Source organism: Heterocephalus glaber, unplaced genomic scaffold (assembly GCF_053883595.1).
Source record: "Heterocephalus glaber isolate CG9 unplaced genomic scaffold, H.glaber_assembly_v1.0 deba00001461, whole genome shotgun sequence".
NCBI classification, from domain to species: Eukaryota; Metazoa; Chordata; class Mammalia; order Rodentia; family Bathyergidae; genus Heterocephalus; species Heterocephalus glaber.
In genome coordinates this window covers 14754901-14782240 of record NW_028258308.1, presented here as the reverse complement: position 1 = coordinate 14782240, position 27340 = coordinate 14754901, and the positions used below count along the sequence as shown (strand labels likewise).

The 27340-nt window shown below is 35.4% G+C and overlaps 1 protein-coding gene across 17 annotated transcripts in view; it reads right to left on the bottom strand.

Moving 5' to 3' along the window:
• The window catches only part of Tenm3 (teneurin transmembrane protein 3), a 2554979-nt gene that overhangs the window by 1515138 nt on the left and 1012501 nt on the right, over positions 1–27340 (bottom strand). For 16 of the 17 annotated variants that reach the window (XM_087217023.1, XM_087217024.1, XM_087217022.1 and 13 more), the window contains one exon: positions 17222–17262. The exons of the other annotated variant lie outside the window; for it this stretch is intronic. The gene's annotated coding sequence lies outside the window, so the exon portion shown is untranslated. The remainder of the gene's footprint in view (positions 1–17221; positions 17263–27340) is intronic. 17 annotated transcript variants of the gene reach the window in all.

The following is a 27340-nucleotide window of genomic DNA, read 5'->3' as shown; positions in this document are numbered from 1 at the left end:
ATGTAATAGATCTGAATAAATATGCAATATTTTCCCAACAAAATATAGTATTTTCAAAGATATTGATGAAGCAAAAGATAATTATGAATAATATAATGTTGCTTAAATTATCATATTGGTCATAGTACAAAAATGCAGCTGATTCTGCAAAGCTCAAATGCCTAAATGAGTGGGCACCTTGGTTCTCATTGCAGGTTTTAGTAGATCCTGGTCACTTTTTGTTGATCCTGCTTACTGAAATGAGACTTAGTATCAGGGAGAGAAAGCATGGCCTGGCTTGTCATGAGTCTGGCCCTCTGCTCCTTTATTTTATTTAAATAGAGAGAAGGACCTGGCTAAGTTCTAAGGCCTTTATTTTCCTTTTAATACTTCATTGTATTCTTCTCATCAAGGGATCCACAATTCAAGAAATTTGGAACTTAAATTGGTAAGGGTTTTCAAAAACTAAGGAATCTTGGATAACAATACCATGTCCTCTTTAGGAAATAAGATTTTAAAAGAGATATCTACAAATTGCTTACAACTAAATATAGATAAAATGTTAAAACAATTAAAGAGCTGTAACTGGCTACTGACTTCCTTTCTTTCTTCCTTTCTTCTTTCCTTCCTTCCAATCTGTCTTTCAGCATTACCTTTGTATTCATCTCTTGATTGAATACAGGGATCAGCAATAAGGAGACTATGGATAAATTCCACTGTAATTCTCAAACCATATTTTAAACTATAGTTGTAACATTTTCCTCTGCAAAACCTTTTTTCAGAGCTGATAACATGTGGAACAATGGATTGATTTTAAGTCATAGCTCTTTGTTTTCCAAGGCCCTCTCTCCCTCCTGCAGAGCAGCCACTGAAGCCTAGAGGAAGGTTTGGGGGAGGGATGACAAGTAGGGAACTCACACCTTTCATAATGGCTTGTGAACAATCAAGAGCTGATGGTATTAGTGAAAGGTTATTATTTGAATTAATCATACAAGTTTAAAACAACTTGGCATTTCAAAATGTTTCTAGGTAGGCGTAGGTTTCCAAACTGCAACTGCCACGGAGTGTAATACTTGGTATGTTGGGAGGGGTGTGGGCCGGACTGGTAGAGGAAAGGAGGTGAGTGAACGTCTGCAGTGTAGCCTTCTCTATACTGTATAGGATAGTTAACTGGGTCCTGGACACATACGAACAACTTCAAGACCTTTGTGGTATAGGGAGGAGAGAGGAGAAAGGAGGCAGAGAGGCAGGAGAAGATCAACAAAACGAATACAGTGTAGGGAGAGGAAAAGGAGCCTTAAAATCTGCCTGTAGCTCTGTGTTAACTGGAAACCGGGGCTAACAAATCACACCCTTTCTCTCCTTCAATTCTCTCATCTATAGTAATGATACATTTTACTACACAGAAATATTGAGAGACTCAGAATAACATGAGTGATGCCAGAGGAACGATTCAATGCCATTAAAAAAATCCCAGAGAGAGGACCATAGTGGGTAGCAGGAAGGGCATGTAAATATGTGGAATTGATGCTTGAGAATGAGTAGTAGATAAGTCCACTGAAAACATCATTGAGTATATCCTAGCAACCAGGCATTTGTCTGTCCTACATAACCAAGCTATCTGGAATAAGAAGTTGAATAAGTCGATCTTGACATCAAGGACTTTATCTTCTGATGGAGGAGACAAATATTGTGAAAAGCTATTTTGATAAATTACAGACATCGATAAGCTAGAATCTGCACAGCTTCACACAGAGGTGTGTAGGAGACCTCGAGCCAGTTCCTGGGAGCTTATGCCTGAGCTGAACCTTTCTGACTGAGCATGTGGAAGAGCAATGGTCTGGCCAAAGCTCCCAGAGGGTATGGAAGTGCGTCTTATTATCATTAAAGTAAGCTGTGAGATATAGCCAGTGTTAGCACTGGAGTTGGCAAAGTAAACAGGGCTAATGCATTCAAAGCTTACAAAGGAGTTTAGATGTGATTCTGTTAGGATCAGAGCATACAGAAACATCTTGTGACAAAGATTTAATGTGCGCTTAATGTGATATAACATCACATCAAATGACTTTAGAAAGATCATTTTGGGAGAAATATGGAAAATTTAAAGGTAATTCTCAAAGAAGACCAAAATGTGTTTTGCCTGACATGGAAGGTCAAAGTACATGCTATCCTCCCTGCCTCATTCAGACCATTCTCAGAAATCACCAGACCAGGAATTGCCACTGGTGCTATCTGTTATCCATTATTCATCCCCTTTGACTTCCCAACAGTGAGACATTAGCATTGGTAGTTGTCCATGTCCTGCCTAGCTTTAACATTACAAATCAATGTTTGTTATCATATGCTAAATAGGATACAGACTTGGCAACCCAGGTGTCAGTGATGAAGCACTTTAACTATAAATGCTTGTGTGCATGTGTATTTGGGTCCCTAAATTAAATAAATGAGAGAATTAAAAGTAAAATAATCCTTTAGATGCACTTCATTAGGCAGGGATATTAATGACAAGGCATTTAGTTATTTTTTGGTTCACGCACTTAATCACAAAATTTTGATATTGAAACATAATAGCATTAATGACTTATTTGTACATATGCGTTGATTTTAGTGTTTTTTTTAGTAAAGGTACATTAATGGCACTAGCCCTCCAGTTATTCTCTGATAAGTCCATGAATCAAAAAAAAAAAAAAAGGTAACAGTACTTTAATGGTTCTATATTTTAGAGTCTGTAGTCATCTATTGTTGTTAAGTAATTTATAATTTAAAAAAACATTTTAGTATAAAATAACTTTCCAAGAGACTAAAAGAGAATAAATTCATGAAAGTTTCTTTTTAAAAAAGCCATTCATTTCTAGGGCAACACATGTTCAAGGAAAAATCATTTCTGGAACACTATTAACTATGTGCATGTACATCTATATACTTATTCACGACATATATTAAAGTTATTAATTGTACTATGTACTGTGAATAACTATTGGCTAGGAATTTAAAATACAAAGCAGTTTAAAAATGAGGGCTAAAAAAAATTCAGAATGTTGAAAATTTCAAATATTTACAAAGTCAATTTGAGAAATAACTTTGTAAATTATTTTAAAATTTAAAAATTGCTCAGGAATATTTACCAAACCTATAGAAAGGAGAAATACTTTAACTATGTTCCCTCTCTTCAGGTTCTATTGAACTGGTTTCTTTTCTACCTTTATGATAGTCATTACCCATACAATGTACATTTATGGTACACCTTAATTCTCAACAAACTGGAATGAACAAGTTTAGCTGAGTAAAGACAGGTGAATCTTTAATAAGATTTACATGCTTTAAAAGATTAAAAAGCCTATACATTATCCATGCCATTATTAGTTTAAATCTTATGAGCAAGTTGCTTTTTTACTGAATGTTCATAGGTGCACATTTTAAAAAGTAAGATGGAGTATTTCTGTGCCTAGTGGAAAAAAACTTTTTAATATGTACAGTTCATAACCCCTTGCCTACCCAGTCATAATGATATTCTAGATAGGAAAAATGATCAGAATATTAGGATGTCAAACAGCATAGCCTGTTATCATATCAGAAAAAATTAAAATGTCTTTGCTTAAAACCTTGTCTGTCACATGGTTCTTGCCAGAGCTTTCCCTACTAGTGTCACTGCATGAGGCTGACAATGTTTATTTTGCTGTAAATATCATTTCCAGGAGGTTTTAAACAGGTCTGATATGCGCCCTGTGAGGTATATCTTTGAAAGAAAGCTCTTTAGGAAAGATCTTTTGTATATTTAATCACTGGTTTTGTTTTGCTTAAAAGAGCCATAGCCCTAGCAGAAGTTCCTGCAGCTTACATGATTATGCAGAATCACCTGCAGGGGCTGGTGGGCAGCTGCCATCCACTTTCTGTTTCTTGAACTGAATCTGACTGGGCTGCATATTTTGCTGGCTTTGAAAAGGACACTCAGCACCCCACAGAATATTTAAAGTTACCTTAAGCAGTGGAGGCAAAATGGTTCTTTCACACAGCCACAGAAATTTTTTTCTTTTCATTTTCCCAGATATTATTGATGATCATCTTCCATTATTATGTTGTATAATATCAAGAATAGAGAAAAATATCTAGACTAAAAACTTGAGGAGAAGGTAAATCATATATGTACATCATATGTCTGTATGTGTACACATTTCGATGGGCGTAACAAGCACAGCTGTTTTGATATAGCTATAAGATATTAGATATTGCATGGATTATTCATCCTGTGCTTCTGGCCTCATATTGTGACATATAGAGAGGCTTATTAAACATTTCACATAAACTTTGAAAGGTATAATGTGAAATGTTATGAGAATGATTATTTGAATTTACCTTGAACAGGTCTATCCAGAGTTCATTGTTTTATGATAAAACACTGACATTGGAAAGAAAAGTCTTTCAGTTTACTGTCACAAAACAGTAGATCCATATCCATGGAATGCAGTGGAATACATTAAAGCTGTTTTATAAATCTTGGATATCTCCAGCTCTGCCAAAGACAAGTGACCCTTTAAAGTAACTATCTATTATTAGATGGAGAGTTCATATAAACATTCCACAGCTGTTAAGTCATCCTTTAAAGCCTTCAACAATCCTTTATGAATTTTTTTCTTTGTGGTAGGAAAATGATTGGCATTGGGGCCTCACAGATATAAGTGATATATATTACTAAGATTACTAAGATATATTACTAAGGATGCAAATTGTGAAAATATATTAGTGTTTTGTGATAAGATTTAGAAAATCAATGTTGACAATCATAGCTAATCCAAGCAATTAATCTAATTTTAAACATCAAAAAAACTTTAATGTTCTTTATGTATCTGAAATTAAATTTATGAAACACATGGACCAGAGTCTTATTGGCTACTAGAAAAACACAAAGAACCACAAGGGCAGGTTTTATTTTCATCCTCAGTGTATCCCGGCTGAATTTTCTTGCTCATGTTTTATCTCAGTATACTTATTGATTCAAAATTTTTAAAAATCTGGGTCAAATATGGTTATCTCAAAAGAATTAACATCTACATGTGGCAATGTGTATAAAAATAAATGAGCACATGCTTATTAAATAAATCATCATATACAAGAGATTTTATCACCCGAAAATCAAGAAAGAGAAAGGAGCTTATTTACATAATTATGTTACCTAGGCAATGGCTATATAAATAAATAAACATGTAATTATATGTTATATAATATATATATTTTATATAAATATATATTTATATATAATTGTATTGTGCATGTGTGGGTCAAATTAGAAGTTATAGAATAAAACACAATGACTTTTTTTGCTGAATCATTGTTAGGACTTTTGTCTCTCTCACAAAACAGAATCAGTGTAGTAATTTTGGTAGATGTTTCATAATATAAGTCAATTTTTTACTAAACCTGTAATTGCAGTAGGAATGATGATTTCTCAACAATGCCACTACTACTTAATTGTAGTTAACATCTGGCTCTTATAGAAAGCACTCTTCATATTACAAAATGTCTATTACTTTTACCTACTATAAATGTATAATTGGGAAAAGAACTTTAATTATTTTGTTGTCATTTTTATTATTGTTCTAAGTACAATGCCAAGCTAGTGAAATTTCTCTACTTCGAAAAGAGTTAAACATCATAGTGACATTTATCACTTTTTTACAGTGTAGAGAAGAGTAAATGTCTATATTCTGATTAGTGTTAATTTTACAACAATCTAAAAGCTCATAGATGCTAAAATGCTAGTGGCATAAAAATTAATAATGCTTATAAAATTGAAGTTAAATTGTTTCAGTATGTATCTATTATTCAATCTATTCCAAGTGCCACACAGAGACTATGAGATATAATTATTTTTCTCAATTATATTATAATTCAAGAGTAAATTGAAATACATATTCAATAATTTCTCTCCCCCACTCTAATACTCTCTTGGATAGACATAGCCAGAATCTTATCTTTATTGAAATTGCCCCATCAACAAAATCACTACATCAAGCGTGTCATTTTTCTGATCATAATTTTCTAGGCTTTACAGTTTAATTATTCAATAACTTCCACCATAATCATACTTCAACTTATTCAAGCCTTCAGTCCACAAATATCTCTATTTTCACCCTACAGTATCAGTCATTGTCCTGATTTCTGTCCTCTCAGTCCTGGATGTATTCCACAGTCCATTAAGTAAATTCTTTGCCAAAGATCTAAATTTTCTTATTCCTCTTACTCCTGCCCGGCCAGTCCTCTAGCTTGCCTTAGCAAAAATACCCTCTTCTTATGCCTGCAGCCAGACAGGTGAGTCCAACTGGAGAAATCATACAAATAGGCATTATTCATAATAATTTGCTATTTGCAATAACCAATGTTGAAGACTTAGTTAAGGTTAGTTATCCTGACTTCCTTATAATCTAAGTTGAAGTGAGTTATTAGGGGAAAGTAAGAGGGAGGGAAATAATCCAGATAAAGCAAAAATATGTTCAAAGTTCAGGAAACAAAAGAACGATTTAGTTTTTGTTTTTTTTTAAGGAAAGACAACAAAAAGATCATGAGCACCAAAACTTGGAAGACCAAAGAGCTAATTATCTAGTGTGTAAAAAGGAATGGGGAGGGCCGGGGATTTAGCTCAGCGGTTCCCTGCCTGCCTTGCAAGCCCAAGTACCTGAGTTCCATTGCTGGTACCAAAAAAAAAAGGAATGAGGAAAGGATTCGATTTGGTTGAAATGGGAGTTGAGGGCAGATTGCTTATTGCTTAAGAGACCATACTGAAAGTTTGCTTCTCCATTCTAAACAGTAGAGTATTCCATTTGTGATGTCAGGTCTATGTTCGAAGTGTTTCAGATTGCAGCACTTGGGGTTTCAGGTTAGGGACGCTCAACTTTAGTGCACCTTAAAAAATGTATTATATCTTTATGTTACACTAATTTCAGAACTTTTTTATTCTCCCAAAGCTCAGATTACCATATCTTCTTTTCTCATTATTCTCAGCGGATATGCTGATCACAAAATTATTGAAGAAAATTTAAGTCAGGTGAAGGAAACACGCCAAACTTCCTAGTATCAAAAGTTTACTGTATGTGCAACTATCTTCCACATTCCCTCTTACAGCAATAAAGGAGGTGTACATATCTTATGTTAAAGTCTATTATACTCTGATTCCATCCCATTTCACCTTCTCAGGAAGATTTTAATAAAATTAATCATCTCCTTTCACCTATCTCTTACCCTTCTAAATGCTGGAATCTTTCCAGCAACATGGAAAAATGCTCATCCAAAATGTGAAACTTTCTAAGCATTGGCATGAGACCATAAATGGAAACATTTACACTTCACCACATATGATGGCTTCAAAGTCAAAATGTAAGCACCTTAAAAGAATGTTGCACAAAATTAACTTCAGATTATGTGTATAAGTTTTATATGAATCATAATGAATTTTGTGTTTAGACTTGGGTCTCATTATCAGGATATCTCATTCTGTATATGAAATTCTTCCAAAATCCAAGAAGACCTGAAAGCCAAAACACTGATAATCCTAAACATTTTGGATAAGGGATACTCGACCTGTCCTAAGTTTAGGCATTATGCTATTATTGGAAATTTACCTTTCCACCCTACTCTCCAACTATGTCAGATATCCTGGATTATTTTGTGGCACTTTCCAGTATGCAGTTATATAGAATAATTTGGTAATTTTTATTGACGTTTTCTAATTTATTAACATATAAATTCTGTAAGGGACACTTTAAACATTTTGTTCATTATTCTGAACACTGTGTCTAGGTCTATAACAAAATGTGAAAATAGATATTTGTTGCGTTAATTACTGAATAGGTAAATTGACAGGGGTAGATTGATGTTACTTGCAATATGCAGAGTTCTGTGCTACTTAATTTTTCCATGAAATACTCTTGAGTATTTTTGAAAGATATCGTTGGGTACTTTGATTTAATTTGATGTTAAATTTGTACACATATGCATATTTATCTCCAGACCTAGCCTTTGAGGGTAGGAGTGTATTTTTAGTATTGCTAACTTCCCGACCTTAGGACTGAGTTTATTTCACACGGGGTACTCAATAAATGTCTGCTGAATAAATAGTACCAAGTAGAACAGAAGACTATTGCACAGATAAATAACAACAGTAACTCAATGAATAGCTGCTTTAATTTGTAGAAACAGAATATTAAAAAGATAAAATTTATTTCTCTTTTCTTACTACAACAAAAGAGAGCAACTAAGTGGCTTAACATCTTCAAGCTCATTAGCTGTAATTGTAATAATCTTGACCCAAAGTTACTGTTATCCAATAATGTTAAAAGAAAAATAACTAATTTTAACTGAAAAGTATATTTTTTGAGAAAGATAGAGGTAGCATGATTTCTTGACATAAGAGACTGTTAGGCAGCAGTCTGGTTATTGTTGGTTGTTGTAGGAGCTCTTTCTCTGAAGATTGTTAAGAATTGATGACAGTTTAGGTATAGATCTGCCTGGAGCCATAGGAACTAATTGGATGACCCCTATACTTACCAGTTTTCACTGTTAAGAGTGCTACAGAAATTCTCCCTGGAGATGGCCTATAGCAACTAGGACAGAATAGTCACACATCCAGGAACTTCAATAATCAAGTGTCATAAAATACTTCCAAAGAAAAGCTTGTTAGTTATCCCTAAGATGTGAAGATTCTAGAAATGTTTGCATTTTGTATAATTGAATCATCCTTCATAGCATATATGAAGCTAGTATTAGAATTATGGCTATACTGGTCCTTGGTTTGATAGAAATCAGCCAGAAATCTGGGGAGTGTCTACAGGGTGTTTAAGATGTCACATGATGCTCAGAGTTCATAGTTGCTCCTTCAGGATTTATCAACTAATAGGATAGATAAAACGAGTGAAAAGGAAATCTTTACAGACACATAAGCAAAACTATACATATAGAGAAATGTGATCGTAGGAGAAGTGAACAAATTGTATAAGTTCCAAGAAGAGTGGAAAATATTCATAGAAAAGGTAATGAAGGAAAGGCTTAGAGGCCATACAGAGAGAAAATGATGTGTTTGTCAGATAGAAGGGGGAATTTATTTCAAGCACTTGGAAAGGCTTGGAAGCCATCTATTTCCAAGAGTGGGAAGAAAGATTTAATAAGCAGACAACAGGAAGATGAATAGGATTAGTAGAAATGGAAGATGCAGATTTGGTTTATATGCATTGAAGAAATAAATTGATCCTTGGAGATGTCTGTCTGGTTACTGTAACATACACATTAGTTGCTGGTTACTATAACACATGCACATCTTTGGCTAGGTTACATAGCCATAGTTCCCCGGAACATTATTCTATTTGACACCACTATATCAGTGCTGACACAAAATCAGATTTAGTTTGGACCAGTCATATTCTGTAGTAGCTGTATGCCAAAATTTCTTAAATTTTCCAGGCTTTAGTCTTTTCATCTATAAAATAAAGATGCCCAATTAGATTGAGATTCTTGACAGAAATCATACTGATCCAGGGCTTTTGAAGTGTGGAGGAAATGTAATTTTTGATGTGACAACATTTGGAATGCTACACACCCTCAACACAGGCCATTGAGGATAGAGCCAGGGAATCTCACATTGTATTGGATTTCCCGGTGTAAATTTTCAACAGAGGAATTTTGTTTGTATTCACCTAAGCCTATAACCTAACTTCATTTAATTATGAACACAATCCTTTTTTTGACAAAGCTTTAATATATACAAAAATTTCTAAGATTGCAACAACTGTATAATGAAAACCTATACACTTTTCTGTTTAGAATTTTACTAAAAGCCAGTCCTAGTTTAGGAAGGCATATCACTAATAATAATGTTACTCATGGTATTTGAGTTGCCAATACATTTATCAGACTGCATTTTTACTATGAGTACACTATGCACTATGCCCCTACATTTATGTGCAAGATGAACTAGCTCACAATGACTTCTACCATAGTTTCACATGAGTATTTATATATTAAAATATGTAGTTTTCTATTATAGTGTACTTTCATTTCCCTTTTTATTACATTATATTAATTTTTAGAAAGTATTACAAGGAAGTTATATTTTCTATGAATTTTATTTCAGAGTTTTTATAGTAAATATTGGGTGTAAAAGGGAGCTTTGATTCAAATAGAGTTGAAAACCAGTGAATTGAATTATCTCAAATAACTTTAAAAGCTCTCAAAGCCATGGATTTATAAGTTTTACTTTGATCTGTAAGGAAGGAGAAACTTTTAAATGATTTTCATCAGTAATGTTGAATTCAATGTTTAAATTCCAGAAGAGAAGATCTGAAGCAGTCTATTTTATCACTCTTGCCACCTAGAGATGGAGATATGATCAGGAGAACACTAGTTGAGCATGCACTGCATCAGGTACTAATGAGAACTCTAAAAATATGAGGAAGTACTATATTTGTTGCCCTGGTGACAATTTTTAAACATAGACTTCATCTAAAGACAAAAGGAAGAAATGCAATTCTGTTAAAATCTGGACATTTTCCTATCATACTCAAACTTTGCTTATTTTAGAAGAGGAAGCAGGGGACTGAGACATTCTGATTTATCAAAGCACATGCCATATTTCATTATTTTCATACCATTGCTATCTACATAATTCTCTTTTCTTGTGCCTCCTATATACACACGCATATACCGATCATTAAAGAAAGTCAGGTTAAGACCATATCATCTCTATGAGGATAATGCTGAAGGATTTGCTAAAATTATGGTGGCATACAAATATTTTAGTAGTATGATCAATAAATTCCATTCTATAGGGCACTTTAATAAGCACATGTCACTCCTTGAGAATACAGCACAATAAAATTGGGCTTTTCACAGTCAAATGCCTTGCTTTTTTTTCATATTTCACCTGTGAAATATGATCATCTACTAAAACAAAATCTATGGGGCAGAAAGACATTTTCCCATTTTGCAAATCAAGCAGAAGCACGAATATTTGTTGGGACCTCTAGCTGCTCTGCTAGGCATTTCTCATCCTTCTGATAATGTGACCTTCACATGACAGAACTGGATCAAAAATAACACATTTTGATGGTACTTGTAAAAGCAATGGAGCTGCTGTCAAAAACACCCAGGATGGCCATGAAACTTGAATACATAGTAGGTGCTGTGGGGGTTTAAAGAGGAGCTAATATAGTCTCTGCAATGTTTCCCTCTTATTCGTGTTTAACTTGCAAAAAATTATTTGACATCCTGTTTCAAGTGATTTAAAAGACAGTATTTTTGGCCCAGTTGAAGTATTACAATGTTAAGAAAGATATATCAGTCTCATAATGTTGGTTCATGTGATAATGAAAAACACAATTATTCACTTGTTCAAATATTTATTAACTATTTGATCCATGTAAAGTGATATGTTAAAATTATTACAAATGTGTTTTATATATGAAAAACATATGGTATACAGCTCTGTTCACTCTCAAAATAGCTTTTAGTTGAGTTAGAGGAGCTGGAAATATTTGGAGTAGTGCATGCCCTATTTCATGCCACATACTTGTCCAGCAAGGAGGGACAGAAAATTCAGTTTGGTGGTGATTTGTAGTAGGCTTTTTAGAAGAGGTGCCATTTTAATTAGATTGTAAGATATGGGTAATGAATTCTGTTGCAGATAGGTAAGTTAATTAGATATCTTGTAGGCAGTTAGACAGGGCCAGCCCAGGAGGAGCCAACATGGAGTGCAGTCAAGGAGCCAACATGGAGGACAGTGAAGACACATTCACTGAAGGCCAGCATTGTAAAAGGAGAGAAACCATGACACCCATGAAGGATGAATAGCAGAGATTTTTATTCTAAATAGGTATCAATCACCTGGGTGAGGGACAAAGATCTTCCAAGTAAGATCCCTGATCCACACCTTTCCACCGAAAATTCTTGCTCAGTTCCTTGTACATTTGCTATGTGACTTTTTCCCCATTGGATCCCCATTTAATCAATGTTACCTGGGTGAATGTACTTGTAATCTTATTGGTTGGTCATGGTTTTGTTTCACTTCATGCCCACCTTGTAAATTTCTGTTGGGTCTTATAGTTTTGTCCCACTTTGTACTTGCCTCACCACACAGCTTTGCTGTATAAAACATCTTTGAAAGTGGGGTGAGCGGGCAACCCACTTTTTAGTCCCCCTTCTGTCTCTCTTAGGCAGAAGCTTTCTTTCTCCCAATAAAGTTTTCCTACTCTTAACCTCCATTGTTCCTAGAATTCATTCTTCAATTTTAGAGAACATGAACTCATGTTTTGGATATTTAGTAGGTTTGGGAGTTATATCTCTTCCCCCTGTATCAATTCCACTGAATGGCAGTATGGAACTGCATAAAGTCAAAACTCCAAAATATCTTCTGAGGAAGAAGGAATTTTTCTAATTCTTTTTCAGAGGTCTATTATAAAAGAACACTAAAAAATGGGTTCTTGGTGATGCAAAGTCATAAACAAAGAATAATAAATTTCTATTACATTTAGTGAGTAACTATAAACTAATAAAGCCTATGGTCAAAGAAAAATTTTAGAAAGATGAATAAGCTTGCTGAAATGATATTTCTGTTCTCTTCAGTTGGTAGCTTCAACATTTTGTCATACACTAATCATTTCCCAAAGCTGTATATTGAACTATCATCTCTTTATGTTCCTGCTCTCTGCATAAAGGACATTGTTTCTTTGGAAAGGGATATATTAATTTCCTGAGAGATTAACACGGTGAGCTAACATTTTGAGCAAAATTCAGTGCTTGATTCTGTCTTCTGTCTTCCAGCTGGTTGGATCAAATATGACCAATTTACAGTCTAGCCAGAGGCCTCTGAGTGGCCAAGTGCTGAAACTCTGCTTCTCAGGTTTGGAGGGACTAGTGGACCAATTATGATCCTCCTTGAGTGGTTTCAACAGGAGAATTATAGATAAAAGATGGTAGAGGGCACAGAAGCCAAAAAAATAAAGAAGGAAGTGAGCAAGATATAGAAGAGGCAAAATATCTAAACAGGCAAAAATCATGAAGTGTAGAAAAGGAAAATAAAGAATTAGAAGTGGGAGAAGCAGAGTGTACAGAGAATTAATCTATTAGGCCTGACTGCTGTCCTTAGAAGGGTCTAAACATTTGGCCCTTGACTGACACTTGGGAACTTGGATTTGAAGAATGTTTTTACCACCCAAACTTTTAAGAGTGGCTCACTGAGCCCAAATTATCTGTGCAAACAATATAGTTTATGCTGAACACCTGCTTTCCTTGTGGGACTCTAGAATCTTGGTATGTGTCAGGTAGAGTCTGCCTGGGTGAGCAACCTCCAATAAAAACCCTGGACACCGAGTCTGTAATGAGCTTCCCTGGCAGACAGCATTTCACACATGTTGTCACAACTCATTGCTGGGGGAATTAAGTGCATCCTGTGTGACTACACTGGGAGACAGTTCTTGGAAGCTTGCACCTGGCTGCCTCTACACTGAACCTCATTTACCTTTTTGCACTGCTTTTGCTTTGTAGTCTTTTGCTGGAATAAATTGTAGCTATGAGTAGGATTGCAGGTTGAGTCTTGTAAGTTCTTTCACTGAAACTACAAACCTGGAGTGGTCTTGGGGACTCGGACACACAGAGCTATAATAATAATAAAGCAAAATAAAATACTTTAAAGCAAAAAATACTTTGAATTGTTATTCTGTTAAAATATTATTTATAATACTGTTATTATGTCACAACTAGAATGACAAGCCTATTCATTTGATGCCTATATGAGAAAAGAAGAATAGTAAAAACAGATTTGGAGGTCAATGATTGATACTAGGTGGTGACAGAATATTATAGAAATTTGTGGTATCCTGAATACCATTAAATGACTTTCAATTATATTCTGGACTTCATGACGATATGCAAATTGAAATCTCATATTCCTCTATTTATAACATCAAATAACCCATGTTATCTGAAGTAGTCATTCATGGTTCTAATTGTTTTCTATAAAACCTAATTAACAATTGCTATAAATATCACCTAGCCACATAAAATGATTCTGCTACCAATGTATGGATTTCTAACCTCAGTGGAGCCTTTGGTGATATTTGCAATGATTATTCTGTCCTTATACAGCAACCATTTGCACTGTCTTAAGGTAGCTTCTAAGCATAGCTTCCAACTTCAAGCTTCAGCCCTACCCCAGTGATTACTTGCAGAGGAAGGTGAACCCTTTAACCAGAGAGAATGAAATCCATTAGAAGGATGGCTTTTACTTCCAAATTTACCACCAGGGACACAATTCTAACTGTTTTATCTCCAGTTTCACAATAAGAATTATACTTCTTTCTGAATGAAATTGAGAACTTACTTTCTACATGGGATTCTATTTCCTTCTTGCTGTCCAAGCCCTGACTTGTGGGACATGCCATCTTTGATAATATCTTTCATCTCTCCTTTCCATACCATCTTTCTTCATCTCCACAAAACATTCAAGGATCTTTTCCTTTAAGTAACAAAACAATACACACAGAATAGAAAACTCCTAATTTGACACCAGCTACTACTCTGTGAAAAATTTTGAGATTATCCATGCTTAGTGTTCACTTGCCTAATCTTATTTATCTCTTATTTCCCACCCCAAAACTTTATTTAAAGATCAGCTAATTACACAATCCAATGGCCTCTTTCCCTCCCAGTCAAGCATGTGTTTAACTCCACTGAGCATCTACTGTGTGAAAAGTGTTACTTGGGGTTTTCTCATGGCACTAAAAATATAGCTGGATGAATCAACAAAAAATAAAAACATCCTAGAAAACCACAAACTATGCATGATAACTAAATTTTTAAGAATATTCTTACAGTCAGAGAAAGATGAAAGAATATATTAATAATAATGACAGCAGTAGATCAGGATTCATGGAAGAAGCCTGATACTTTCTGAAGACTTGAAAATGAGTATAATTTGAATATATTCAGAAGGCCGATGAACTTTGTTTCAAAAAGAGAAAACAGCACATCATAGGTACATTAGTAGAACATTGTTTAGCATTCTCAAATCCGACCAGTAGTTTGGTAAGGCAGGAGAGCTTCTTGGAAATAGGCACCAAACAAGGTAGAAAAAGTGTCAGGGATGTGGTCCTATCAGAAACTTCAACCCTTGATCAGATTATGGATAATATGAAGTATTACATCAGGGGTTATCTTTGTATATGATTAATACAGAAACATCCATAGTTGGGATAGGGAAACATTCAGTTAACAGCATTTACAGTAACACTGAGGAGAAAAGTAGTTGAGACATTTTGGGGTTGTTCCTTAAAGCACATAAATGATGAGAGACAGTTTCACTGAAGATAGAATAGACCTTGATATTTAAGCTAAGCATTCAAAATAACATCCTGCTGACTGAAGGCAGGCAGGCATTAAAAACACAAACTCATAACATGAAAAGCCTACAGGGACAGTGAACATTACCATCCACAGGGCAGTTTCATTGAGTTGGTCTTCAAATGTACAGTCAGTGATTCCAAGCAGTAAATTCATTAAAACACAGAAATTGCTTAATTATTTTAAAGTGATAAATACTTCTAAAAATAAATCTTTAAACTACATGGCTTCCAAACAAATTTATCACAATCAGAACTGTTACAATACACCTATAATGACTAGAAAATTAATTAAGATAATAACATGTCAAAATGTGTGTTTCTTAACTTTTTCTCCTTCTTAAAAAGAACCTACTTGTTTTAAAGGGTGTTGAATTTCTACTTGTCTTCACCTCCAGTTGTTGTATCATCTACAGTACATGATGACTTATTTTCAAACTACTTTGTCATTTGCCAAAAAGTGTCTATAGATGTTACTGAGAATTCTTAAATGACAAGGATGCTACAGTGTTTTTTTTTTTTCAGGAACCCAATACAGTACTTAGTCCAGTTGTAATGTGTTAACACTATTCAAGCTCAATGACTTTTAAAATAATGTGTATTAAAACCTACACATTTATCTTTAATTATTGGTTGTATTGTCAGGAAGAATTCATACTTTATTAATATACTAGGTAAAGTTGTGTTTTTCCCTTTGAAATTACTTCTATTTTAGGAAAGTAAAATGCCCATGAACAGTGAAATAGCTAAATGTCTTTATCACAGAAGATCCCTATTATTAAGTCCCTCTGATCACCATTTCCAGAGACCCACACCTTTCAGAAGATTTTGATTTCTCAAGCATTCTTTCAATTGAATTTGAAGTACAGCCCATGGGTTCAAGTTGCTTCTGGTACACAGCAGCAGAAAACAGTAACCTTAATGCTGACAAGAACAAAAGCCTAATATAAATCCAATCTGTATGTTCAATTTAGTAATCTCCACTATTTCAGAAAAAAAATTATTAGTAAAATTAGTTTTTCTACCATTCCAGACACCACTTCTTCCTGCTTCTATTGATCATTGTGATCCTACATGGAGGGAGAATAATGCCAAGCAAAGAGTAGGAAGCCATAGAGATTAGAATGATTTGCTTCTCTTCCTACCCGTAGAAATTTTTCCTGAAACAGGTCACTAACTAAATGACACCACTGAGCAGCAGCCATACCAAATGTTAATACAAAAACAAACATCTGATTGATTATACCTATATCACAATAGTACATGACCATTAACTTTGAAACTTTAAGCAGTTTGTGCAACATTTCAAGTATGGCTGAGGGGTGATCCAATGAATAAACAGCAACATCAGTGATTCACTTGATCATAACATAGTTTTTATCTTCAAAATCATATTGATCTAATTTGGTTCTAAAAAGTCAACTTAACATATACATTAAGTATTTCCAAATTATAACAGTCTTCTTAAAAGGAAACAAATTTTCCATATAACTATCAAAGACATTTCTTATGATCTGTATGATAAACAGGCGAATATCAAATAAATGGTAATTGGCATGCAGATATAAAAAAAAACATTTGAGGCCTCTAATTTTAATTTTGTATTAATTTATACTACTATTCATAATCATTTCTTTATTGAAAGATTTTGACTGTCCCAAAGCTTTTCCTTTCTTGATCTAAAGGTTGAGGGAATGTAACTCTAAATCACATATCTAAAATGAGCAAGAAATTCTCAGCAATTATAACTAATTGTTAAGGAAACTATATTTACTTGGTATTATTTTTATGCTTTATGCAAAGAAGCAAAACAATTGCTTTAGTACCAGCTCTCAATTTTACTAAAAGGTCATATGTTTACTTACAAGGAATCTAGAAGTCAAAAGAATGAAATTCCATCACCAGCCTGCAAATTAACAACAACAAAAACTAAGACAGTAATATTTCACTCATGGTCACCTAATTAGACAAGATGAAAAAGCATAATTATATGATTTTTATTTAATACTGTACAACATTTTTAGCATTATTGAATAGTAAATATTGTTGATAATAACACCAATCCCTCTTTCCAAAGATTAAACTGAAGCATACCATGAATCTAGCATTTTTGACAGTATTTTTCCACATACTAAGCAGTTCAAGCTGTTAATCTGATTGCATGCATGGTGTGGAAAACAACTTGAAGATTAATACAACAACTGAGAATTTTTAGAGTGGAATTGTATTCTTAAGTAGCATCAACACATATTTAGAAACTCAGTCCTAAGATCATAGGAAAAATGATATTACAGTAATGTTATTACTGTTTTCCAATTAGGTTTTACTAGGCGGTGTATTTGGATGCTAATGCAAGAGACTCTACAGCCTCTTCAGCATCCACAGATGTAACATTTTAGTTTGGGTTGCAGGAAGCCTCTGGGGCGTTGCATTGATTCAAGCTCTGCTGTTTTGACACTCAACCCAGATGCTCCAATTTTGCCTCAGTGGCTCAGAGCCCAGCCTGAATGCCTCAAAGCATGGGAAAGAAGAACAATGGAGAAAGGATGGTTGGGTAGCAGTGAACCAGTGTCACTCGCACTGAATAGGAATCTTACAGTTGGTGAGAAAACAGCATGACAGCCTTGCTTGGACACTCCGATAGCTAACAGACAAAATGAACATGAATTCAGGTATTTTACTCACTTACTAATTTTCTATATATAATTATTCAGTATATAATAATTTTATATTAAAAATACAAATCCAATTAAAGAAGCCATATTTTTGTAGCATATATTCTTCTGCCATGGCACCATGCATTTGAATGTGTCTTATGTATGTATAACATGTAACATATTTGAATTGTTCTACATATAGGATCAGAAAATTTAACATTTTAAAAAAATTTCTTGTCTCTATTACCCATGAAATTATTATGAAGCTGCTGATACACAAAGTGGAATCATGGATTTTTTTTTAATCTAGAGTCTTTCAACAATAATATGAGTATTAAAATGGATAGCAGCTTTTGTGCAAGGTGTGTGTCAAGATACTTGACAGAGATAAGTCATACAATTGTATTAAATAACAGAAGGGAGAGACATCAAGAGGCAAAGAAAAGATAGAAAATTCATGTTTTCAGATGAGATCTGTGAGGAGGAGGAGAATCATCTGAGTAGGGAGACATAAGAACCCTCTACAGTTAGCAGAAGCTGAAGAGAAATTGATTTGGAAAGAATAGGGGCATAATCACGGTGTTGAATAGCACATTCAATAATAAGCCTGATTCTTGGAAATGCTGATCTGAAGGTGGGGCCAATAACTCAGAGAGTGACATGCACCATAATTTCCTCAGAAATAGAGATACTCCTTACCTCTAATGAGAGTAGTCTACATGACATAGTTTTAGAAGGCATGTTGAGTATTAAAAGCAAGGTAAAAGATGAATTTAGGAGTCTGAGGAGTATGTGAAAGGGATAGAATTTTAGAACACTGATAGCAATGGAAACATATCACAAATTATAGTCAACAGTAATGTTGGAATATGATGATAATGAGATAGTCTATATTTGGTAGGTTGGCAGCTTGATTCTATACCTGCAAAGATGTCCATTTCAAAGTCTCAGAGAGGAAAAGGGTGAATGAAAGAAACTGTACATAAGCTGAAATCATTACAAATATTAGAAAATGGTGCTGAGGTAATGAGAGCACATGTTTTAACAAGTATGAAGTAGAAAGTTAGTAAGTCTCAATTTGGAATTACTATTAATTCTGAAATCTTTGCTTTCCACAGTGAATCTCATAGTGATGTAAAAGTATCAGTCCGGCACTGAACATGGGTGACTGGGGCAGTGCTGTGCATAATGTAGGTGATCACTCCAGTCCTGGAGACTGCTGGGAGGTGTAGGAGGTGAGGACAGCCACAAAGTTCAGAGCTTTACATGCTAGAAGACATCATGAAACCTGCCTGTAATGTGTCCCAGAGTTTCCTGTTCTCACAAAGTGTACTTCGAAAAGCCCCTTGCTTCTCCAACTGACCTGAGGGAGACAGAGCTCAGGTGGTGATGCAAGAAATGGGGAGCTGCTATAAATATAGATGAAGTTTTGCACGCTGGTCTGCAGCTCATTTCCTCCTGTGCTTCCCTGTCCCTAAGAGGCCATGGACCAATCAAGGCCATGACCAGTAGAGGCCATGTCCTTGGCCAGGGGTGCGGAGCTGTGCTCTAATTCCCTCACCATACATCCATATATATGCATACACCTCCTCTCCCCTGGCTATTTATTAAACCATATAGCAGGAGAAAGATGAGATAGCTTGTGTGCCATGACTTGAGATAAATAATCTCAGCCAATACTGCTGATATATATGTACATATTTAATATATACATATTTCCTGAAACTAAAATATTCAGGGTTACAATTGATATGTTATTATTCTAGAATGAGACACCTGGAAATAAGCCTAGGTGAACATTTTTCCAGAGTTCTATCACCTAAACTTTTGACATATAAAACTGATTCAGTGGGATTATTTGTGTGATAAAGAAAAGAGCACAATCTATCTGGAGTCTGTTATTTGTCTCAATTGCTTAGATTGTTTCTATTTTTTAAAATTAACAAAACTGTCTGGCATTTGCCAAGTATAGCTCTGACAAACAGAAAGACTTGAGTGAAAGAAGCTGGCATGTAGGCAGAGTACTGAATTCTTCAGGGGCAATTATTTTTTTCTTCAGCTGGCTTAATGCTCTTAGGACTCCCCATAGGTGTAATAATGCCTTCGCCTTAACCTTAATTTGATATTGTCCTTCTTAGATTCCAGTCTCCAGTGCTACCCCTTTTCATCCTTGGCCTTCACAGCCCATCATTCCCCAATTCTACTGTATTCATTCATTCATTCATTCATTCACCTTTGTATGCACTTTCAAACTTGACTTTGGAAGTTAATAACAAGGCACAGTCATAATTTCCCTCTATGGCAAGTTGATAATCAAATCGTGAATTAGGGGTTTTTTTTTCATGTAAAGCTTAAAAAAGACAGATTATGACTAAATTTTAAGTGAATGATATCAAGCTGTAGAATTTAAGAGAAAGTAGGAATAATTGTATTTACAGCCATTCATTCATTCCTTCATTCATTGGATACAAATATAAATTTATCAGGCACTTTTCTAGATGCTGGGAAAACTAAAGTTAAACATAAAAAGTCATACATATAGCTTGCAGCTGGAGAAAGGCACAAACAATATGATAGCATTAAGTGCTAAGATAAATAATGCAGGTGATAGTAATAAAAATAGTTGGGGAAGAGTTTCTATTTTAGATAGAATGGCAAGGAAAGTTTTCACTGAAAAGGCAAAACTTTTTACTCCTTATTTATACTTTGAGCAAAATAAAAAATAGATATTTGGAAGTACAGAAGTCTTTTTCAAATGGGAAAGGCGAATAAGAGAGAGGGAGAGAGGAAAAAAGGAAGGGAAAAGATATTTTCAAAAAAGAGTTGAGAAAAAAATGGAAATAGATAAGCACCTATGTTCTCCAAATTTACCTTCTACAAATCTCTCCTTTCTTCACCCATGGCCTTCTACGGATAGTTATTTTATTTTGTTTTGTTTTTAATACTCCACTCCATCTTTCAGCCTTCGAACTCTTGCTGTACACATTCATATGACTCATTCTATCACTTTTATAGGTCTTTAGTCAAAGTTTTCCCTTTTTTCGTTATTTTAAATTTTTATTAGTACGTGTTTGCAGTGCATAATGATTTCATTTATCTTTGGGAGTGTGTACATGTACATAAAACATCTTAATTCCTTTTTTTGGTCCCCTTCCCCTCTCTTCCCTGCCCGCTCCCTCCAACTCACTTTCCCTCCCCATTTGTGGGCAATCATAGAGAAGCTTATTGATCAAATAGTAATAACTTTGGATATTTATGGACAATTTTAAGGGGAAAATTAATATAATTCACCTGCAGTTCAACTGGACAATTCTGGGTGATCTGCTCTGCCACTGACCTTGAACAAGAAATTATATAACCCTTATTTTTGACAGGTATTGTTTCATCACAAACTCTGGCTGAAGCTGACACTAGGGCTAGGAGAATAAAAGATGGGAAGAACTTGGATTCCTGACAAGAAGACCAGTATTTATTCTCTTGTCATATAGCTGCAAACCAAATTTATTTATCTAGTGTTTTACGCTAAGCCAACACAATACTCAATCAAGAAAATGCCTGGATGATTGTGGACCCTACTCCAGTTTACAGTCTGAGCAGCTCTATTTTTTGTAACTTCCTCTGGCTCCTGACCTCTGCTACATATCTGTACTAGTCAGAGTTTGATGGTTGAGACACAATCTCCAACACCCACAATTTAAAGGAAACAAAGTTTAATGTGTTTCATAGTTTCAGAGGTTTCAGCCTATGGTTGTCTGGTTCCAAGGCAGAAATACTGTGGCAGAAGGTACTCAGCTAAGCTGCTCAGTTCATGGTGGTTGGGAAGCAAATCAGGGGAACATATGAGAAGAAAGGGGCAGGGAGCAGATATTGCACCCAGGTTCATACCTTTATGACCTACCCAGTCACACCCAAATGTGTGCTTTCCTAATCCCTTAGTTGATTACCCCAAGCCAATGAATTTTATAATCCAGCTTTACAGTTACACCCCACTCCTTGTCAATTTGATACCAAAAGACATCTCCTTTCTCATTACTCCATACTTAATCTTCAAATAAACACAATATAAATTAGTATTTCCACCCTACACAACAAAACTATGTTACATACAACCAAAAATACAATAATCCCTTCCTCAAAGTTTTGACATTTTGGCATTTTTCAAAAGTCTAAATCAGAGTCTCTTCTGAGATTCAAAACAAACTCTTAGCTGTGAATTTCTGTAAAAATCAAAAACAAAACATATAATCCCAAGGTACATTGACACAGGATAATCATGCACATTTCTAAAGGGAGGAATAGGGAGATAGAAAGAAATCAAACCAAAGCAACACTGACATCCAGTAGAGCAATCATTAGGTCCTGTAGCTCTGTGTCCAGCATCTGGGTCATATGATGTGGATGATGTGAGTTTCAAATGGCTTGAGCAGCCCCATCCCTATAGCCTTGCTAGCTTTAGCCCCCTTGGCCCCTCTCTTGGTTGGTTCTGCTCATAGTCTGCAGCTTTATTCATCAGTTGTTCAATGTACCTAGTATCTCCAAGTTTTGGAGATCTCTACTCACCTTTGAATTCATTTCCACAGTTTCACATACTGTCCTTTCAGGGAATACTTGCCTGGCCTCCCAAGCCTTTTTTGGAAATCTGAGTAGCTTTCCTGACTCCATAACTCTTGTATTTTTTTATGCCAGGAAAACCAGCACAACATGGATGACACCAATGTCTGCTGTCAGCTAGAGCTATGGCCAGGTCCTTTTGAACCATGCCTACAGAAGCCTAAATATTTGCATAGCTAAGCACAGTGGGACAAATCTCAGAGACCAATTCCCCAGAAATCCCTTCTCAAGTAGGGGACCCAGGGACTATCTTCTAAAAAAAATGTTGATACTTTTGCACCCTTGAATCTGTGATTGGTAGATTTTTGCTAATTTCTGAGATGCCCTCAAAGCATCATTGTTCTTCTTCCTGTACAAGTACATGGTTTCTTTCTTTCTGTTTTTTGTTGTTTTTTTTTTACTGGAGATCGAACTTGGGACCCTGCACTTTTGATGCAGGTAGTGGCACCACTGAGCTAAATCCCCAGCCCTCATGGTTTCTTTTTAATGGCACCAATCTCTTCAACAACTACACCTTCTTTGACTTCAGCTTTACATATGATTCATTTGGGGCCAAAGTTTAAGTTTTTCAATTTTTTCTTGTTTTACTTTTTTCCCCCTAAAATTCACATTCTAAATTTTGCTAAAAGCAACCAGCAGAACTCATGCCACAAATTAAATTCTGGGCTGCATAGAAATTTCCTTTCCAGTTCAAGCAGTCCTCTACTCTTGATGTCACTCTTATGCAATGTTTCAGGCATGGGCAAAACGTAGAAAAATTTTCTGCCAGAATGAAACATACATAGCCTCTAGTCTACTTGTTAATGAAGTTCTTGTTCCAAACTGAAGACTCCCAAGTCTAGATTTTACTGTTCACATTCCTGTCAGTATATTTGGCTTCTGAGCTCTGGCCAGAATCGCCCAGAAAGTTCTGCTTAAAGTGTTCTCTGGCCTCTCCAACCCAGATCATCAAACCTTTCTCAACTCCTCCCACAAAGTAGTTCCAAAGGTTTCTGAACCACATGGCCAGGTATAGTCACAACAGCATCTCCACTTCTCATATCAATTTTCTGTATTAGCTTTCCTATTGCTGGATACAATACCAGACTCCACAACTTAAAGGAGGACAATTTTTATTCGAGGTAGGCAGATAGACATATTAATCTGAATTATGAGAAAAGGATGATACAAAAAGGCTTAGGACCGAACTAAACATTTAGGAGTCTACAGCATTAGAATACAGGATATTGGATAGAATCAGTAATATAAAGAATATAGACTGAAAGGAATAGAAATCCAAAGGTTGAAGACAATGACCATTCCATTATCTAAAGATGAGGAAGAAAAACAAGAATAGTCAAAGTGGTCTAAGGAAGATCAATTAAAAAGGCAGGAGCTTTCCTGCAATAGCTATGCCCTAAAACCCAAATGGAGAAAGTGATTTAAAGAGTTTCAAGTAAAGTCAACCAGAAAATAGTATTTTAAACTGAGGCAGGAAGATCACAAGTTCCATCCCAGCCTGGGAAACTTAGAGACATAGTGAGACATTGTCAAAAAAAAAAAAAAAAAAAAAAAGTTGAAGTTAGCTAAATAAGATTAACTTTAAAGTCTTTTTTAACTTTGAAATTTTGAAATGTTACTGAACTCACTCTATGAAAATAGAAAAGTATTATAGTTATTTTGAATTGTATAGTGTGTACACAATAATTGATATTTATTTGTTCTAGCCTGAAAAAATTATTTTGCACTTGTTCCTTCACATTCTGTTGAAAGTATACTCTTTTCCATGGGGAACCACTTCTCTTTCTACTCAGTTAATGTAGGTCAGAAGAGAATAATGATACTGTTGGATTTAAAGGATGTAATGTGTTTGAACCATCTTGGCCAGTTTGTATTTTTATTTCTGTTGTTACAGCTGTGTCAGGAGTGTGCATATGAATCAATCCTGGACACTAGAACCAAATCTGGGATTCAGGTGAAATTAATGGAAATAAAAGATATTTTTCTACAAGAGTTGATGAATTGGTAGAAATTAAGGCTAGGATTTTAGTAGTTATCTTGCTATCACCTGGGGCACAGCTGGCCTGAGAACCAGCCTCAAGAAACCCAGAGAAGGACAAAGTGAGATTTTGATGGCATCCTGCAAAGAGCTGCACTGTAAACCAGATCACTACCTGAAATTTCCAATTTATAATTCCAGATTAAACTATCCTATTCTCTCACTTTTTCATTTTGCTTCAACTAATTTGTGTTAGAATTCCCACACTGTTGTAAGAATTCTAAATGAGATAAATCTGAACAAAAACAGTTTTAATAGGGAATCTTTTGGTCTCATGTCAGGTTACTTTTGCCCATAAAGAAGTTGTATGATAATCTGCACAGTATATGCACACAAACTACCAAAATATGATATAAACTTTGCCTTGAATAATTATGTTGTAGTGTACTATACTGACCTACTGCTGGCTCTCAGGCACCTCAAAAAGTTTGACATGGAGAAGATCTCTGAAGGTCAAGTGGGGGTGACCAGAGAGGAATACAATGTGGAAAATGTTGACAGTTAACCTAGTGCCTCTGCCTATTTGGATAAAGATCTTTCCAGTATTACTACTAGCAACAAAACTTTTGGGGCCCTAAAGTGGAGTGTGGATGGAGTCTTGTCTATCTTCAACAGCTCTAAATGATTCTCTAGATTCTGAAAAAAAGGGAGTTTGATACAGGAGTTCATCAGAAACATACCATGGGTCAAGGCAATAGACACTAACAACATTTTGTACCTAATTGAAGAAGATGCAGAAGCTTAAAGGAAACAGTTCTCTCTGTACATAAAGAAAAACCTGGAGTTCTAGGAAGCTGGTGGAGTGGTGAGCAGCAACAAATCAACCTCTTCAAGATTTTGAGTTCAGATGCTGGAATATAGCAATATGGGGAAGAGAAGAGAAGTGGGTCCTCAGGTCCCAGCAAGGATCTGAAGCAAAAATTGAAATCCACAGGGAGAATGAAGAAAGAAAATTCAGTGAAGAAGAGGGAGGTGGCAAATGGTGCTTTTCCACTGAACTGAAGTTTGCAGCTCGAGAGAGACAGCGCAAGCCTACTGAGGCACATTGAAAATGGGTGACTCCAGAGGCCTCCATAGAGAAATGCACCAGTGCAATGGAGTCAGTGACACTATGAGCCACAGTGGCTAGTGGGTCATTCTGGTTCAGACATCCCCAGAAGAGGACTACTTGTCTGGTCACTATTTTGGAAAGGGGCCCTGTGGACTCAGGACTCAAAGCAGCCCTATGTTGGCTCCACTTCAGGGGGCCCAGTGTCAGAGTGAGGCACAGCCATAGGAGACACCCAGGTCAGGGAGCCAAATTCAAGCTGGCAAGAGGCACTTGAAGTGTTGTGGGGAGAACTACTAGGGTTCCATTCTCACAGCTGATCCTCACAGAAATGAGGATCAGCCTGGACTTCAGTGAACTGGAAAATGCAGACTTTCTGGGACCAACCAACACAGATCTGGGCTCTCCGCTCCTTTTATCTACCAAGAAATAATACTATAGAACAGTGCCAAAGAGCCAGGGGCCAGGCCAAATAGTCAGCAACTTCTCAACATCAATAAATTGAAGACATAGGATCTTGCAACAAATTCAAAGACCAAAAACCAGCTACACATGAGTCATCTCTGAGTGACAGTCATTTCCTAAGAGTTATCAATACTAGCAATAAAGCTGCCTACTATAAGCAATTTACAAGCATCAACACAGAAACTGAATTTTTAAAAAGTAGAAAATGAGAAGACACAGAAGCAAGATGCAATTCTAGACTTCCAGCTCAACCAGGACAAACCCAGGAGTTCATGAAGTAGAATGATTCAAAAGCAACCCACTGAGCACTCAGAAATGGTAGCAGTGGGAGTAACAAAGCAGATGAATAAGGCTCTAGAAAAACATCAAATTAAAAATAATTTCTCAGATAACTAAAGAGATGATTACCATAATGAAAGATATGGTTTGTGAATCTAGAGTAGACACAGATAAAAAAAAATAGAGCTTAGGAAAAGGATAGAAAACAGGAATGTCCAACGTAAGAAAGAAATGTAATCCATGAAACAGATTCAAACAGATATCCCCAAGATTAAGAATTCTATTGAAAATTTGTGCAGGAGAATGAACCAATGTGAGGACAGAATATCAGATCTAGAAGACAAGTTTGTAGTTAGTGATCATGAAAAGAAGCATTTCTTTAAAATAGCAAGGGACCATGAAAAATCAACCTAACAGATAATAGATGATCCAAATAAGAATAACATAAGATTGATCAGTCATTGAAAAGGCAGGAGATAGTGCAAATGACATAACAAACATCCTCAGAGAAGTAATGGCAGAAAACTTCCCAAGCATGTAAAACAAATTTGACATACATATAAATGAGATGTATAAAACTCCAATTAGCCATGATAAAAATAAAATCTATACTAATGCATATAATAGTCAAAATTCCAGAAACTGAATACAAAAACAGAATATTAAAAGTTGTTAGGAAAAGAAACAAATCATATATAAAGGAAAGACCATCAGAATCACAGAAGACTTCTCAACACAGACTCTTAAGTCAAGGAGAGCTTGTAGGGAAGTATTTCATGCCCTAACAGAAAAGAACCTCCAACCCAGATTGATGTATTCTGCAAAACTACCTTTCAAAATTGATGGAGAAATAAGATACTTCTATGACAAAGAACACCAGTAGTAA